At 48.6% G+C, this 16,916-nt stretch overlaps 1 protein-coding gene across 1 annotated transcript in view; it reads right to left on the bottom strand.

Annotated features, from left to right (window-relative positions):
* The window catches only part of ZNF16 (zinc finger protein 16), a 31,912-nt gene that overhangs the window by 9,630 nt on the left and 5,366 nt on the right, over positions 1–16,916 (bottom strand). The window lies entirely within an intron of this gene.

Here is a 16,916-nt window from a genome sequence, read left to right as displayed (position 1 = left end):
CCTTTGCCTATTTTAATGTATTTTAAAAATTTTAAAAAATGTATTTGAAAAGCAGAGTTACAGAGAGAGGACACACACATACACACACACACAATCTTCCATCCACTAGTTCACTCCGCAGATAGTTGCAATGGCTGGAGCTGAGCTGATCTGAAGCCAGGAGCCAGGAGCTTCTTCCAAGTCTCCCACATGAGTGCAGGAGCCCAAGCACTTGGGCCATCTTCTGCTGCTTTCCCAGGCCATAGCAGAGAGCTGGATTGGAAGTGGAGCAGCTGGGACTCAAACTGATACATATGTGGTGTGCCAGTGTCACATGTAGCAAGCTGAAACACCAGCCCCCAGCCCATTTTTAAACTGCCCTCTTTTGTTGTGGTGAGAGTTCTTTATATATTCTGGACATTATCAGATAATTGATTTGCAAGATTCCCTCCATTAGGCAGGATCTCTTTTCACTTTCTTGATAATATCCTTTTTATTTTTTTAAAAGATTTATTTATTAGAAAGAGTTACACAGAGAAGAGAAGCAGAGAGAGAGGTCTTCCATCCACTGGTTCACTCCCCAACTGGCTGCAATGGCCGGAGCTGTGCCGATCTGAAGCCAGGAGCCAGGAGCTTCCTCTGGGTCTCCCACGTGGGTGCAGGGGCCCAAGGACTTGGGCCATCCTCCACTGCTTTCCCAGGCCATAGCAGAGAGCTGGATCAGGAGAGGAGCAGCTGGGACTAGAACCGGTGCCCATATGGGATGCCGGTGCTTCTGGCCAGGGCTTTAACCCACTGCGCTTCAGTGCTGGCCTGGTAACATTTTTTAAAAATTCTGATGAAGTCCAATTATCAATTTTTTTAAAGATATATTCATTTATTTGAAAGGCAGAGCCACAGCGAGGCAGAGGGAGGGAGGAAGGGGGAGAGAGAGAAGTGGGGGGAGAGGGAGAGGGAGACAGGGATGGGGAGACGGAGAGGGAGAGGGGGAGAGAGAGAATGAATCTTCCATCTGCTGGTCCACTCCCCCAGATGGCTGCAATGGTCAGAGCTGTGCCAATCCAAAGCCAGGAGTCAGGAGTTTCCTCTGGGCTTTTCATGTGGGTGCAGGGGCCCAAAGACTTGGGCCATCTTCTACTGCTTTCCAAGGCCATAGCAGAGATCTGGATCAGAAGTGGAGCAGCTGGGACTCCAACCGGCACCCATATGGGATGCCACCACGCCACAGTGCCAGCCCCCAATTATCAATATTGTTGCTTGTGTTTTTCATTCCATATCTATGAATTCATTGGCAAATAAGGTCACAAAGACATACCTCGTATTTCCTTCTAAGAGTTCTTATATTTAGGCCATTGATCCATTTTGTGTTACTTTTTATAAATGGCCTAAGGTAGAAGTCCTCACTGAAAGGTCTTGGCACTCTTACTGAAACCCAGTTCACCAGATGTATGGGTTTGCTACTGAACTCTCTCTATACGGTTGCGTTTATGCCAGTATCAAATTGATCTGATTATTCTAGCTTTGTCTTAGGTTTTGAGACTGGAATGTGTGAGTCTTCCAACTTCTTCTTTGAGAGTGTTCAGGTTAGTTGAAGCCCCATGTAATGCTATATGAATTTGAGGATTGAATTTTCCATTTCTATAAAAATAGCTATTAAAGTCTGGAGAGTAATTCCACTGAATTTCCAGATGACTTTGGGTGTTTCTGACATTATTAAATCTCTTGGGGTGAACATTTGGTCTAGTATTAATATGCCCATGGGGTGCCTGGGATCAAGCAATTTCTGGCCAGATACATGAACACCTTGGGTTCCAGTAGTTGGGTCCTTGCCTCCCAGGTGGGAAACCTGGACTGTGTTCCCAGCCATTTAGGCAGTTGGAGAGTGAAACAGCAGATATGAGCTGTCTCTCAAAAACTTTTATTTGCAACTTTGAGTAAACAAGCCTTCTAATTCCTCCTAGGTTATTTCCCCCTATTGATTCTATTGTGAATATAACAGCTTTCTTAATTTCCATTTTAGATTTTCATTGCTGGTGTATACAAACACAACAGACTGTATGTTACCTATACTCTGCTATGCTGAATGCATTTATCAGTTCTAGAAGGTTTTTGTGGCATCTGTAGTTAATTTTCTATATAGGGACTATGTTTTATGAAAAGTGGTTTCACACCTTTATTTCCAGTTTGGATGCCTTTTATTTATCTTCCTTGCTTAACTGCTCCAGCTAGAACCTTGAGTATAACGTTGAACAATAGTGGTAATCACAGGACCATTAGGGGCTTCAGAAAGTTTACGGTGGGGGTGGGGGGCAGTGTTGTGGAGCAGCAGGTTAAGCTGCTGCCTGTGATGCTGGCATCCCACATGAGCACTGGCTGTAGTCCCAGCTGCTCGCTTCTGATCCAGCTCCCTAATGAGCCTGGGAAGGACAGTGGAAAATGGCCCAAGTGCGTGGGTCCCTGCTACCCACATGGGAGACCTAGATGGGGTTCCAGGCTCCTGGTTTCAGCCTGGCCCAGCCCCTGGCTGTTATGGCCATTTGGGGGGTGAACCAGCGGATGGAAGACCTTGTCTTTCCTTCTCCCTGCCTTTTAAACTTATCAATCTTAAACAGAACAAAACTGGGGCCAGCACTGTGGCATATTGAGTTAAGCCATCGTCTGCAATGCCATCATCCCATAGAGGCATCAGATTGAGTCCCAGCTGCTCCACTTCTGATCTAGCTCCCTGCTTATGGCCTAGGAAGAGCAGCCAAAGATGGCCCAAGTGTTAGGGCCCCTGTACCCACATGGGAGACCCAGAAGCAGCTCCTGGTTCCTGGCTTCAGCCTGGCCCATCCCCGGCTGTTGTGACCATTTTGGGAGTGAACCAGTGGATGGAAATTCTCTCTCTCTAGGTAACTCTTTCAAATAAATACCTAACTCTTAAGAAAAAAAATTCATGGGAAAATAGAATTCAAAGATGTGACTTTTCCATGAACTTTTTGAAATTCTCTTGTACCTGTTTTTTTTTTTTTTTTTCCCCCTAATTTCAGAGGAGTTTATAGACTTTCACAATTTAGTATGTTATTGTGGACTTTTCATAAATACCTTTTATATTGAAAATGTTCCCATCTATTAGAATTTTTTGGAGTGTTTTAAACAACATCAAGGACTGGTGCTGTGGTGTATACCATCTGCAGTGTTGGCTTCCCACATGGGGGCCAGTTCAAGTTCCAGCTGCTCTACTTCTGATCCAGCTCCCTGCTAATGCACCTGAGAAAGCAGCAGATGACCCAAATGCTTGGGCCCCTGCACCTATGTTGAGAGACCTGGAAGAAATTCCTGGCTCCTGGCTTCAGCCTGACCCAGCCCTGACTGTTGTGGACATTTAGGGAGTGAACTAGCAAATCAAAGACCTCTCTCTCTCTCTCTAACTCTGCTTTTCAAATAAATAGAATAAATCTTAAAAAAAGACACCATCAAAGTGTTAGATTTTTGTCATATGCTTTTTTTCTGGATAAATTGAAATAACCATGAGTTTTCTCCTTTATTCTAGCAAATGTGATCAATTACATTTATTGGGTTTCTTATATTGAACCCTTTTTTAATTCCTGGGTTAAATCCTACTTGGTCACAGATTCTAATACTTTTGTTGCACAGTTGGGCTGAGCTTACCATTATTTTGTTCAGTTCCCATCTCTGGACATAAGGGATATTAGCTTATAGTTTTCTTGTGATGTCCTTATTTGGCTTTGGTATCAGGGTAAAGAAGTTTGAGAAAGTTTGCTATTAATTCATTAAATGCTGGTAGGATTCATTCTAGTTACAATCTTTCCTTAGGGGAGTTTTTATTACTGATTCAATCTCTGCTATTGGCCTGTTCAATCTTCTGCCTATTCCTGAGTCAGTTTTGCTAATTTGTTTTTTTTTTTTTTTTGACAGGCAGAGTTAGACAGTGAGAGAGAGAGAGAGAGAGAGAGAGAGAGAGAGAGAGAGAGAGAGAGAGAGAGAGATCTTCCTTTTTCCGTTGGTTTACCCCCCAAGTGGCTGCTACGGCTGGCACCCTGCACCGATCTGAAGCCAGGAGCCAGGTGCTTCCTCCTGGTCTCCCATGCGGGTGCAGGGCCCAAGCACTTGGGCCATCTTCTACTGCCTTCCAGGGCCACAGCAGAGAGCTGGACTGGAAGAGGAGCAACCGGGACAGAATCCAGCGCCTTAACCAGGACTAGAACCCGGGGTGCTGGCGCCACAGGTGGAGGATTAGCCTAGTGAGCCGTGGCGCTGGCCCTCTTTTTTTTTTTTTTTGTTTAAGATTTATTTTATTTATTTGAAAGACAGAGTTACAGAGAGGCAGGGTCGGGGGTGGGGGGAGAAGCGTTCTTCCATCCATTGGTTCACTCCCCAGATGGCTGTAATGGCCAGAGCTGCACGGATCCAAAGGCAGGAGCCAGGAGTTCCTTTGGGTCTCCCATGTGGGTGCATGGGCCCAAGCTCTTGGGCCATCTTCTACTGCTTTCCCAGGCCACAGCAGAGAGCTGGATCGGAAGAGGAGCAGCCAGGACTAAGACCGGCGCCCATATGGGATGCTGGTGCTTTAGAGCCAGGGCTTTAACCTGCTGCGCCACAGCCCCTGCTAATTTGTTTCTATAGTTTATCCCTTTCATTCATCTTATCTAACTTGATATTTTCCTCTTATTTTTTGTAATGTGAATAATAATGTTCCCTTATTTCTGATTCTAGTTATTTGTATCGTCTTTTTGGTGAAGTTAACTAAAGATTTGTCAATTTCATCAAATTTTTTTTCCAAAAAATTTAAAAAAAAACATCTTTTAGCTCCATTTTTCCCAATTTTTCAAAAAATATTTATTCATTTGAAAGGCAGAATTAGAGAGAGGGAGACACAGAGAGAGAGGTTCCCCCATCCACTGGCTCATTCCTTAAACAGCTGCAATAGCCAGAGCTGGGTCTATCTGAAGCCAGAAGCCAGGAGCTTCTTCCAGGTCTCCCATGTGGGTGCAGGGGCCCAAGCACTTGAGTCATCTTCTGCTGCTTTCCCAGGCTACAGCAGGGAGCTGGACTGGAAGCGGAACAGCCAGGCTGCTAACTGGTGCCTATATGGTATACCAGTAACGCAGATGGTACACTCACCTGCTACGCCACAATACTGGCCCCAAAAAACCAATTTTCATTTTTTGGTCTTTCATTTTGCGATTCTGTTTCTCTGACCTCTGCTCTAGCCTTTATTATAGCCTTCTTTCTGCTAGCTTTGTGTTTAGTTTGGTCTGTTTGTAGTCCCCTAAGATGTATGGTGAGTCAATCTTTCTTTTTAAGGAAGGCCTTTGCTGCCTTTGGTATGGCATTTGATGTGCTCCATAGTTTCAGAATGCTGTGTTTTCACTCTAAGTGCCTGCAGGTATCCTTTAATTTTCCTCACAATTTCTTCTTTACCCAAATGCTAGCTTTATCTCTACTTATTTATAAATTTTCCCATTTTCCTGCTGTTACTGGTTGGAGAAAACACTTTGTATGATTCCAAACTTTTAAAATTTATCAAGGCTTCATTTGTGGCCTGGCATATGGTACACACTTAAGAACATGTATCTGCTCTTTGGGGCAGAGTATTTTACATATTTATTAGTTTGGGCTTCTATGACAAAATATCTTAGGGTAATTTATAAATAACAGAGCACAGTTTTGCAAGGTGGGAATGTCAGGTGCAGCAGACGCCCTGTCTGATGTGGGCTTGTTCTGCACGGATGGCACCTTCTGTGTACCCTCACATGGGAGAAGGCAGGAACATGCCCTCAGGCCTCTTCTGTCAGGGCACAAATCCCATTCACCTAGTCACTCTGCCTCTTGATACAGACACATTGGGGATCAACTTTCCAGGCATTTTTTGAAGGGACATTTCACCTAGGCCAAAGCACATCTACTAGGTCTACCTCGTTCATGGTGTTGCTGATAATCTTACTATCATCTGTCGATATTCTATCTACTTTTGGAAGTGTGGTGTCTACCTCATGTATTTTGGGGCTCTTTTTTTGGTTTACATTTTTAAGTGCTATACCCCTGCCTCCCATTTAAAGCTTTATTTATTCGGAAGGCAGTGAGAGAGAGAGAGGGAGATATCTTAATCTACTGGCTTTCTCCCTCAAATGGCTGCAATGGTCAGGGATGGCATAGGCAGGAGCTAGGAGTCTAGAAATGCATCCAGGTCTTCCTTGTGAGCAGCAGGGGCCCAAGAACTTGGGACATCATCTGTTGCCTTCTCAATTTAGCTGAAAGCTGGACCAGAGGAGGAGCAGCTGGAACCTGAGCTGGCACCCTGATGTGGGATGCAGGCAGGAAGTAGTGGCCTGATCTGCTGTGCCACAGGCTAACCTGTGTTGTATCTTTTTGACAAATCGACCTTTTAAAACGCCAAAATATAACCTACCTTATGTCTTCTGAAGTTTTTAACATATTTTCTCTGATATTAGTATAGTCACTCAGCTATCTTTAGGTTATTACTGTTTTTTTTTTTTCTTTTTAAACAGGCAGAGTTAGACAGTGAAAGAGAGAGAGAGAGAGAGAGAGAGAGAGAAAGGTCTCTCTTTTTTTCCATTGGTTTACCCCACAAATGGCCACCATGGCCGGCATGCTGCACCAATCCGAAGCCAGGAGCCAGGTGCTTCCTCCTGGTCTCCCATGCGGGTGCAGGGCCCAAGCACTTGGGCCATCCTCCACTGCCTTCCCGGGCCACAGCAGAGAGCTGGACTGGAAGAGGAGCAACCAGGACAGAATCTGGCACCCCGACTGGGACTAGAACCTGGGGTGCCAGTGCCGCACGTGGAGGATTAGCCAAGTGAGCCACGGCGCCAGCCAGGTTATTACTTTTTAAAGATGTATTTATTTGAAAGACAGAATTAGATAGAGGCAGAGAGAAGTATTCCATCCGCTGGTTCACTCCCCAAATGGCCACAACGGCCAGGAGCCAGGAGCTTCTTCCGGGTCTCCCACGTGGGTGCAGGAGCCCAAGCACTCAGGCCATCTTCCACTGCTTTCCCAGGCCATAGCAGAGAGCTGGATCAGAAGTGGAGCAGCTGGAACTCAAACCAGTGCCCACATGGGATACCAGCCTGCAGACTGGGGCTTTAACCCACCGTGCCACAGCACTGGACCCTTGGTTATTATTTGCATTGAATATTTTCACTTTAAACTTACTCACGTCTTTGAATTTGAAGTAAATCCACTGTAGACGGTATATAGTTGACATCATTTTCTTATCCATTCTGTTAGTATCTGCCTCTGAATGGAAAGTTTAATTCATTCGCATTTAAAGTAGTAATGGAAAAGGAAGGATTTCTGCAATTTGCAGAAATTTGCAATTTGTTTTTGGTACAACTTTTACTTTCTTGTTCAATTTCTTTTCTCTACTTTTTTTTTTTAATTTATTTATTTGAAAGGCAGATTTAGAGAGAGAAAGGTCTTCTATCTGCTGGTTCACTCCCCAAATGGCCACAATGGCTGGAACTGGGCCATTCTGAAGCCAGGAGCTTCTTCTGGGTCTGCCATGTGGGTGCAGGGGCCCAAGCACTTGGGACATCTTTTACTGCTTTTCCAGGTACATTAGCAGGGAGCTGGATCATAAGTGGAGCAGCTGGGACTAGAACTGACGCCCATATGGGATGCCCACCCTGCAGGTGGTAGCTTTACCCACTACTACACAGTACTCTCCCCTGCTGTCTTCTGTCCAGCTTAGTGTGTGTGTGTGTGTGTGTGCCATTTCGATTGTCTCTTTACCTCTTGTGTGTACACTTTTTAGGTATTTTCTTACTCATTACCATGAATATCCTTAAACAACTGAAGCCAACTTAGCTTTTATACTACACAAAACTCTGCTCCTATTCAGCTGTTACCCTCTTTGTGTTGTTGTCATGGCAAACTAAATCTTTATATATTGTGGGCTCAAAAACATAAGATTTATTGTTTTTTATGCATTTGTCTTTCATATGGGAAATAAAAAGTGGGCTTACAGTAACACTTTTTTTAAAAAAAAGATTTATTTTATTTGAAAGTCAGTTACAGAGAGAGAGAGAGAAACAGAGATCTTCTGTTCACTGATTCACTCCCCAGACGGCCTCAACAGCCAGGGCTGGGCCAGGCTGAAGTCAGAAGCTTCATCTGAAGTTCCCACATGAGTGCAGGGGCCCAAACAACCTGGGCCATCTTCCACTACTTTTCCCAGGCCATTAGCAGGTAGCTGGATTAGAAGTGGAGCAGCTGGGACCCAGGAAGCCAGCATCACGGGCAGTGATCCTACCTGCTATGCCATACTGGCTCCCAACACTAACCTTTTATACTTACCTATGTAGTTGACCTCTACTGGAGGTCTGTTTCTTCATATGGCTTTGCATCTCTGCTGTTCTCCCATTTTCACCTTTAAGTATCTTGTCAGCACTTCTTGTAGGGAAGGTATACTGGTAACAAACTTCCAGTTTTTGTTCATCTGGGAATGTCCTAATTTCTCATTCTGTAGTTAAAAGTTGCTGGATTTAGAATTCTTGTTTGACAGGCTTTTTCTCTCAGTATTTTAAATGTCATCTTACTGCCTTCTGACCTTCATCTTGTCTGATGGAAAGTGGCTGTTAATTTTATTGAGGACCCTTGTAGGACATGAGTCCTTTCTCAGTTTTAAAACTGTCAACAATTTTATTGTAACAAGACTCTGTGGATATCTAAATGTATCCTACTCAGACTTTATTGGCTTTCTTGGATATGTAGATTCATGTTTCATTAAGCTTTGGAGCTTTTTGGCCATTATTATTATTTTTAAAATATTTATTTATTTATTTGAAAAAGTGACAGAGAGAGGGAGAGACACAGAGATCTTCCATCTTCAAGTTCACTTCCCAAAATGACTGCAATAGCCAGGTCTAGGTTAGGCTGAGGCCAGGAGCCTGGAACTCCATCCAGTTTTCCCACATGGGTGGCAAGGGCCCAAGCACTTGGGCTATCTTCTGCTTCATTTTTGGCCGTTATTCTTAACAAAGTACTTACTTGAGAGCCAGAGTTCCCATCTATTGGCTCACTCTCTGCATACCTGGAATGGCTTGGGAACTTGGGAATGTAATCCAGGTCTCCTGCATGTGTGGCAGGAACGCAGTCACTTGAAGCCACCATCACTGCTGCCCAGGGTCTGCCCTAGCAGAAGGCTCGTACCAGGAGGCAGAGTGGGCATCCAGCCCAGACAACTTGGAAATGGGACATGCGAGTCTGGGCTGGCATCTTATGTTTTTTGTTTTTTTTTTTTTTTTGTACCATAGTCTCTATTCTTTCCCTGTTTGGATTCAGAAAATACCCAAGTTGATCTGCCTGAAGGTGTTCCCAGGTCTGTTAAATTCCATCCACTATTCTTAGATCTTTGTTCTATTTGTTCCTGAGACCTGCTAAGTTCAACTGTCTCATCTTAAGTTTGCTGATTCCTCTGTCTGCTCAAATCTACTGTGGAAACTTTTCATGTCATTTTATTTTACTTTTTAGTTCCACAGTTTCTATTTGGTTCCTTCAAAAATTTATTTGGGGGCTGGCATTGTGGCACAGTGGGTTGGGCCTCCATTTGGAATGCTGGCATCCCATTTGAGCAACGGTTCAAGTCCTGGCTGCTCAGCTTCTGATCCAGCTCCCTGCTGATGCACCTGGGAAGGCAGTGAAAGGCAGCCCCAGTGCTTGGACCCCTGCCACTCACGTGTGAGACCCGGATGGAATTTCAGGTTCCTGGCTGTTGTGGCCATTTAGGGAGTAAACCATCAGATGGAAGCTCTTCTTCCTCTCTTTCTAACTCTGCCTTTCAAATATATAAATATTTTTAAAAAACATTTTGTTTTCAGGGCTGGCACTGTGGTGTAGTAGGTAAAGCTGCCACCTGGAACACTGGCTTTTCATATGGGTGCTGGTTCGTGTCCTGGCTGCTCCACTTCTGATCTAACTCCCTACTAATGAACTGGGAAAAAGGATGGTCCAAATGTTTCCACCCCTGCCACCCTGGCTCCTGACGTCTGTCTGGCCCAGTCCTGGCCATTGTGACCATCTGAGCAGTAAATCTAACAGACAGAAGATCTCTCTGTCTCACCCTCTCTCTCTGTAATTCTGCCTTCCAAATAATAAATAAATAAGTTTTTTTAGGCCGGCGCCGTGGCTTAACAGGCTAATCCTCCACCTTGTGGTGCCGGCACACCGGGTTCTAGTCCTGGTTGGGGCGCCGGATTCTATCCCAGTTGCCTCTCTTCCAGGCCAGCTCTCTGCTATGGCCCTGGAAGGCAGTGGAGGATGGCCCAAGTCCTTGGGCCGTGCACCCGCATGGGAGACCAGGAGAAGCACCTGGCTCCAAGCTTCGGATCAGCACGATGCGCTGGCCGCAGCGGCCATTGGAGGGTGAACCAACGGCAAAAAGGAAGACCTTTCTCTCTGTCTCTCTCTCTCTCACTATCCACTCTGCCTGTCAAAAATAAATAAATAATAAGTTTTTTTAAAAAATTGTTCATTTTAAAGGCAGAGAATCAAACAGATTTTTCACCTGCTTATTCACTCCCCCAAATGCCTAAATGCAGTGTCTTTTATGTTTGTCTATAGCTTTTGCAGATACAGTTGGGAAAATGAGCAGATGACTGCAGCCTTCAAAGATTAGGGAACATAGGAGGAGGAAACTCTTATTCCCAGTTACCATCTGATATTCAAATGTCCAGTTTTTAACAACAAAAACAAAATCTAGAAAATATGGCCCAGTAAAGGGGGCTAGGGAGGCAGAGAAGTAAAGCAACCAGGAAGATGAACAAGTTGATAATAGCAATAAAGAGATAACAAATTATAAAAAGGAACCAAGATTGGTTCCTGACCAGCACAATAAAGCAAATACCACAATAAACTCAGTCAAATCCATCTTTTGGTTCCCCAATGCAATAAAAGGTACACTTATAACCTTAATTTAAAAATGCTTTATTGTTAAAAATGCTAATGATCGTCTGTGCCTTGAGCAGGCCACATTCTTTATTGGTGGAGGGTTCTGCCGAATGCTAAAGGCTGCTGACCGACCAGGGTCGGTCTAAGTAGTCTAAAGGCTATTCGGCGAGAATGAAGTTCGCCGCACAGACTGTCTCTCTCACAACAGGCTCTCTGCTGCATGAGACGTGCTTTTCCCACAGAACTTCTTTCACAACTGGAGTCAGTCTTCTCAAACCCTGCCACTGCTTTCACAAGCTGATTCCTGTTTTGTTGTTTCAATAATGCTCAAAGCAGCTCCAGTAGAAGTAGGTTCCATCTCAAGAAATGACTTTCTTTGCCTATCCTTAGGGAGCAATTTCTCATCCTGCCCTAACAAGGGGGTCAACCTGTCCTTGGAAGCTGGGTGCTCTCACGTGGATGTGGTTTGTACCCCGAGCCTTGGTCCTTAGGGTGCTCGTACCTCTTAAAAGTGGGGTTCAGGGAGAGGTCCTTAGTTCCTTGTGGAGTGTGGCTCTCAGAAGAGATGAAGATATTTCTCACGTGATCCTGGTTAGTTCTCCCAAGAATTAGTTGTTATAAGATCCTGAGCCTGACCCGAATCCCTGTTTGGCTCCATTTCAAGATCCGATCATGTATCTCCACATGCGCTCTGCCCTGATGTGATACAAAAAGGGGCTCTCACCAGAGTGTGCACACACTGTTTGGACTTCTAGCGTCTAAAACTGTGACCTAATGAAATCTTTTTTTTTTTTTTTTTTTTTAAACACAGAGGTTAAGATGCCACTTGGGATGTCTGTATCCCATATCAGAGTGCCTAGGTTCACGTTCTGGCTCTGTTCCCCAATTTCAGTTTCCTGTTAATGCGGACCCTGGCAGGCAGCAGGTAATGGCTCAAATAGTTGGGTCCCTTTCAACCCATGTGGGAGACCCAGGTTGACTTCTAGGCTCCTGGACTCAGCCTGGCCCAGCCCTGGCTGTTGTGGGCATCTGGGGAACGAACTAACAGATGAAAGGTATCTTTCAAACAAAACAAAACAATTTTTTTTTCTTTTAAAGTTACCTAGCCTCAGGGATTTTGCTATAGTAACAGAAAACAATTCCAATGTGTAACCAGTGGCTATGGGATTTCAGTTTGCCCCACAATGTTTCTGTGTCTGCCTACTTTTCTGCTCTAAGTTCTGAGTTAGACAAAGAAGATATAAGCACCCTGCACCAATCTTCAGGTAGCCCTGAACAGGTAAGAACACACACATCCTGAAGATCTGATCTGCTTGCTTTACGAATGCCACCGAGACGGATGGACGCCAGGAAGCAGGCGAGCAAAAACACCTCAAACTTTTCCTATCACCTGTAGGTTGTATTTTTCTTGATTCAACGCCTTCTTGGTTGCTGTAACCTTCTGATAATCATTTCCAACAGCTGACTCAGAGAGTTTCTGCTTGGTTTCTTGGAGGTTTATGTGGAAGCACAGATGCCTGGAGCTGCCTACTCCATCAACTTGCTCCTCAGTGGTCTTTTTTTTTTTTTTTAATTTTTGATAGGCAGAGTGGACAGTGAGAGAGAGACAGAAAGGTCTTCCTTTTGCCGTTGGTTCACCCTCCAATGGCCGCCGCGGTAGGCGCACTGTGGCTGGCGCACCGTGCTGATCCAAAGGCAGGAGCCAGGTGCTTATCCTGGTCTCCCATGCGGGTGCAGGGCCCAAGCACTCGGGCCATCCTCCACTGCACTCCCGGGCCACAGCAGAGAGCTAGCCTGGAAGAGGGGCAACCGGGACAGACTCCGGTGCCCCGACCGGGACTAGAACCCGGTGTGCTGGTGCCGCAAGGCGGAGGATTAGCCTATTGAGCCACAGCACTGGCCTCCACAGTGGTCTTTAAAACATGAGTTATCATCAACCTTTGTTCCTGAGCAAATGTGGTGAATTCTCTGACCACTCTCTGCTCAAGATACTCACAGGGGCCCCTTGGCCATCTGCTTAACACCTGCCTCCGCTCATGCTGGTCACATCTGTTTCTCAGGTCCACTTCTGGGTGCTCTCTTTCTTTTTAAAAAATATTTATTCATTTGTTTGAAAGGCAGAGTTAAAAGAGAGATGGGGCGGGGTGAGAGGGGGTGAGAGAGGGAGGCAGGGGGAGGGAGAGAAACAGAAACCATCTTCCATCTGCTGGTTCACTCCCCAAAGGGCTGCAACAGCTGGAACTGGGCCAGCTGAAGCTAACTCCACATGGACAGGGCCCAGGCACTCAGGCCATCCTCTGCTGCTCTCCCAGGCACAAAAGCCGGGAGATAAATGGGAAGTGGAGCAGCCAGGACTTGAACCAGCACTCATGTGCGATGCTGGCATCACAGCCTACACAACAAGCTGGCCCCCTATTTTTGGGTCCTTTCTCGTGTTTCTTACTCTCTGCCTGCCCTCTACTTCCACTTCTCCATTTAGAATCTGTTCTGTTCAGCACACACATGACTGCCTTGAACCATCTCTGCCCACAAACAGTGGGCACCCTAGTGTCCCCTTGTAAAACAGCCACTGCCTGATTCAAGCGAGGGAAGCTAACACCAAGTAACCACTGCTGAAAGAGCCAAACAGGAGAGTTGGTGAGGAGTCTTTTCAAAGGGTTGTCTGGAAGGGTTCTGAGCAGAATGCCCCTGTGAACGCAGCTGGAAGGGAGCAGGTCAAGGTCTGGACTAAAGCAGAGTCCTGAGAGCGGGTACTGCCACCAACTCGGCAGCTTTGCAGCTTTGCGGGACAAAGGACCCTGGTGGTCATCACGTAGCAGCTCTCTGTCTAGCAGGGAAGTTGCAGTGTCCTGCTCAGCCACAGGCCTGGGGCAAGAGCAGCCCCTTGAGTCCATGAAGCAGGCCCCCACCTCCCTGCCCTCAGGGTAGGCACAGGGTAACCTGGACATCATTTTCCCAGAGGGGAACCATTCCCAGCACCTGGCTGCCGACAGGAAGGGTGAACGGCTGCCAGCTCAGCAGTGCGGCAGAAAGGGCCACAGACAGTGGGGCGCCTGGCACACAGGCCTGGGCTGCAGGAGTCCGGGGTGGTCCTGGGCTGCAGGAGTCCGGGGTGGTCCTGGAGCGCAGGAGTCCGGGGGTGGTCCTGGGCTGCAGGAGTCCGGGGTGGTCCTGCAGTGCAGGAGTCCGGGGGTGGTCCTGGAGCGCAGGAGTCCGGGGGTGGTCCTGCAGCGCAGGAGTCCGGGGTGGTCCTGGGCCGCAGGAGTCTGGGGGTGGTCCTGCAGCGCAGGAGTCCGGGGTGGTCCTGGGCTGCAGGAGTCCGGGGTGGTCCTGCAGCGCAGGAGTCCGGGGTGGTCCTGGGCCGCAGGAGTCCGGGGTGGTCCTGGGCCGCAGGAGTCTGGGGGTGGTCCTGGGCCGCAGGAGTCCGGGGTGGTCCTGGGCTGCAGGAGTCCGGGGTGGTCCTGCAGCGCAGGAGTCCGGGGTGGTCCTGGGCCGCAGGAGTCCGGGGTGGTCCTGGGCCGCAGGAGTCTGGGGGTGGTCCTGCAGCGCAGGAGTCCGGGGTGGTCCTGGGCTGCAGGAGTCCGGGGTAGTCCTGCAGCGCAGGAGTCCGGGGTGGTCCTGGGCCGCAGGAGTCCGGGGTGGTCCTGGGCCGCAGGAGTCTGGGGGTGGTCCTGCAGCGCAGGAGTCCGGGGTGGTCCTGGGCTGCAGGAGTCCGGGGTGGTCCTGCAGCGCAGGAGTCCGGGGTGGTCCTGGAGCGCAGGAGTCCGGGGTGGTCCTGCAGCGCAGGAGTCCGGGGTGGTCCTGGGCCGCAGGAGTCCGGGGTGGTCCTGGGCCGCAGGAGTCCGGGGTGGTCCTGGGCCGCAGGAGTCCGGGGTGGTCTTGGGCCGCAGGAGTCCGGGGTGGTCCTGGGCCGCAGGAGTCCGGGGTGGTCCTGCAGCGCAGGAGTCCGGGGTGGTCCTGGGCTGCAGGAGTCCGGGGTGGTCCTGCAGTGCAGGAGTCCGGGGGTGGTCCTGCAGCGCAGGAGTCTGGGGGTGGTCCTGCAGCGCAGGTCTCCACCTCTGCCTCCTTGGGTGAACTCTGAAGCTGGGCGTGGCTGGGCCCCGGAGACCAGCAACGGTATGGGTAAGCATACAGAGGAGTTAGCTCCAAGGACCCATCTCCCCATCAGGCACCCCTGCAGCCAGAAGCTGGCGAGAACCTGGTATTGCCAGGTCTCGGGGGTTAATACTGCATTCCCTGACCCTGGACCCAAGGAGAGGGAAAGTCAGCCTTGGAGATAGAGGCTCCTGAGTCACAGCTGTAGTACAGAGAGACAAGATGCTGACCCCAGGCTAAAGTGAGCTCATGGTGTCCAGCAAGCATTGCCCTGAAGGGCCCAGCCCCTAGAGCCTGCACCCTGCTGTGGGCCACCATGCTCACTCCTCATCCCTGACACAGGGCCCTGAAGTTGGACACAGACCCTCCCTCTGCAGGGAAACAATGCCAAAGGTTGAGCAACCACAGGTAGCCTGTGCTGTAGAAACACACATGGCCATCATGTGCCAATTCCTGCTGATCTTCCTCATCAATTCTGTCTGAACTGCACCCTCTTGGGATGTCCTTCTACAGTACCAGCTTCTCTCTCCAAGCCTCTCATCTCCCTCTCCTTTTTGAGGCCCCAGTATTTGTTTCTGCACCTACACCAACTTCCTTGATGACTCCGTCCAGTCTGCAGGCATTAGTATTCCTTATTCTGCAAAGAGCCCCAAGTCTGGGCTCATTTCCACTCACACTCTAAGCAGGAGATGGAGGCACAGACGGGCTCCCTATGAGGACTGATGGATTCTCCCTGTCCTGCCCAGAGGCCCACTGGGGTATGGGGCTTGACTCTCAGCCCTCTCTCATGTTGCATGGGCCACCAGGTACTGCTGACTCTTCACTTTCATGGGTAAAGACAAAGCAGGAAATGCTTGGAGAAATCAACAGTGGAAAAAGCCTGGCAACCTGTGGTCTAGATTCCCCTCTTGAACATGTTCCCCGAATACCCACTGTACAGTGAAGTTTATTCTAGGGAGAAGCGTAGGATACAGCACGGACTACTGGCCTCACGGAGCTCACAGGGGAGACAGAGCACACCAAATACATACTGAATTCGGGCAAGTGCTCTAAGCAGAGGCAGCAGAAGACTGGGGTGCAGGTGGGGGTGGTCACTGCGAAAGGGAGGGGAGGGGCATCCAGCAGGGTGGGAGTAGGTGCTGCCTGCAGTCTGTGAGATGGAGGCTCTGCTGCAGAGGCTTCTTAGGGCTGCAAGTGTGGGTGGCACTCAGAGGACGCCGCCTCCCTGCGAGGAGCCAGGGGCTCTCCTGTTCTTTCTGCCTTGCCTGGAAGGGAGGCTCCAAGGCGGCAGCAGCGTCGTCTGCTGCAGGCAGAGTGTGGTCGTGGGTATGTGGGGAGGGGCTGTGGTGTGGTTGCTCGGAAGCGTGAGAAGAAGCCGAGAGCCAAGGTGATGGTGAGCATCACCCGCGGGTTTCCCGGAGAAGAAAGGGGCTGCAGGGCGAGACCACGAGGACCCTACCTGTTCTGAGTGACAGGCACAGAGTAGAGACCAAGCTCTTGGGAGAGGGGAATGAAGTAAGGATAGTGCTTAAAGGGCTGGTCCCTGGGGATGGTGGCCTTGGCCGCCTGACAAACCCTACAGATTTAGTCTAGGCTGTCACAGTATGTGCACACATGTATGTTTGCCTTTTTGTTACAAACTGAACCAATCGATGCTGCTTTACGCAATGTTTTTCTCACCTTACTTTATGAGGGATCCTGCTCACAAGAACAGACTTAATCTACGGAAGACGGAACATCCCACCACTACAGCCTAGAAACCTGTGGATACGCCAGCTACGCAAGAGCGACTTCGCAGAAGACATGAAGATTATGGTCATGGATTACCCTGGTGCCTGGTGTGATCACAGGAGCCCTGCCGGGCCGAGAAGCAGCTGAGAGGAAGACCCTGGCCCCCAGTGCACAGGCACAAGCTAGGAGCTCCA

The sequence above is a fragment of the Lepus europaeus genome, chromosome 4 (genome assembly GCF_033115175.1).
Source record: "Lepus europaeus isolate LE1 chromosome 4, mLepTim1.pri, whole genome shotgun sequence".
Lineage (NCBI taxonomy): Eukaryota > Metazoa > Chordata > Mammalia > Lagomorpha > Leporidae > Lepus > Lepus europaeus.
Note: the sequence above shows the minus strand (reverse complement) of the source record. Positions and strands in the feature narration are given on the sequence as shown.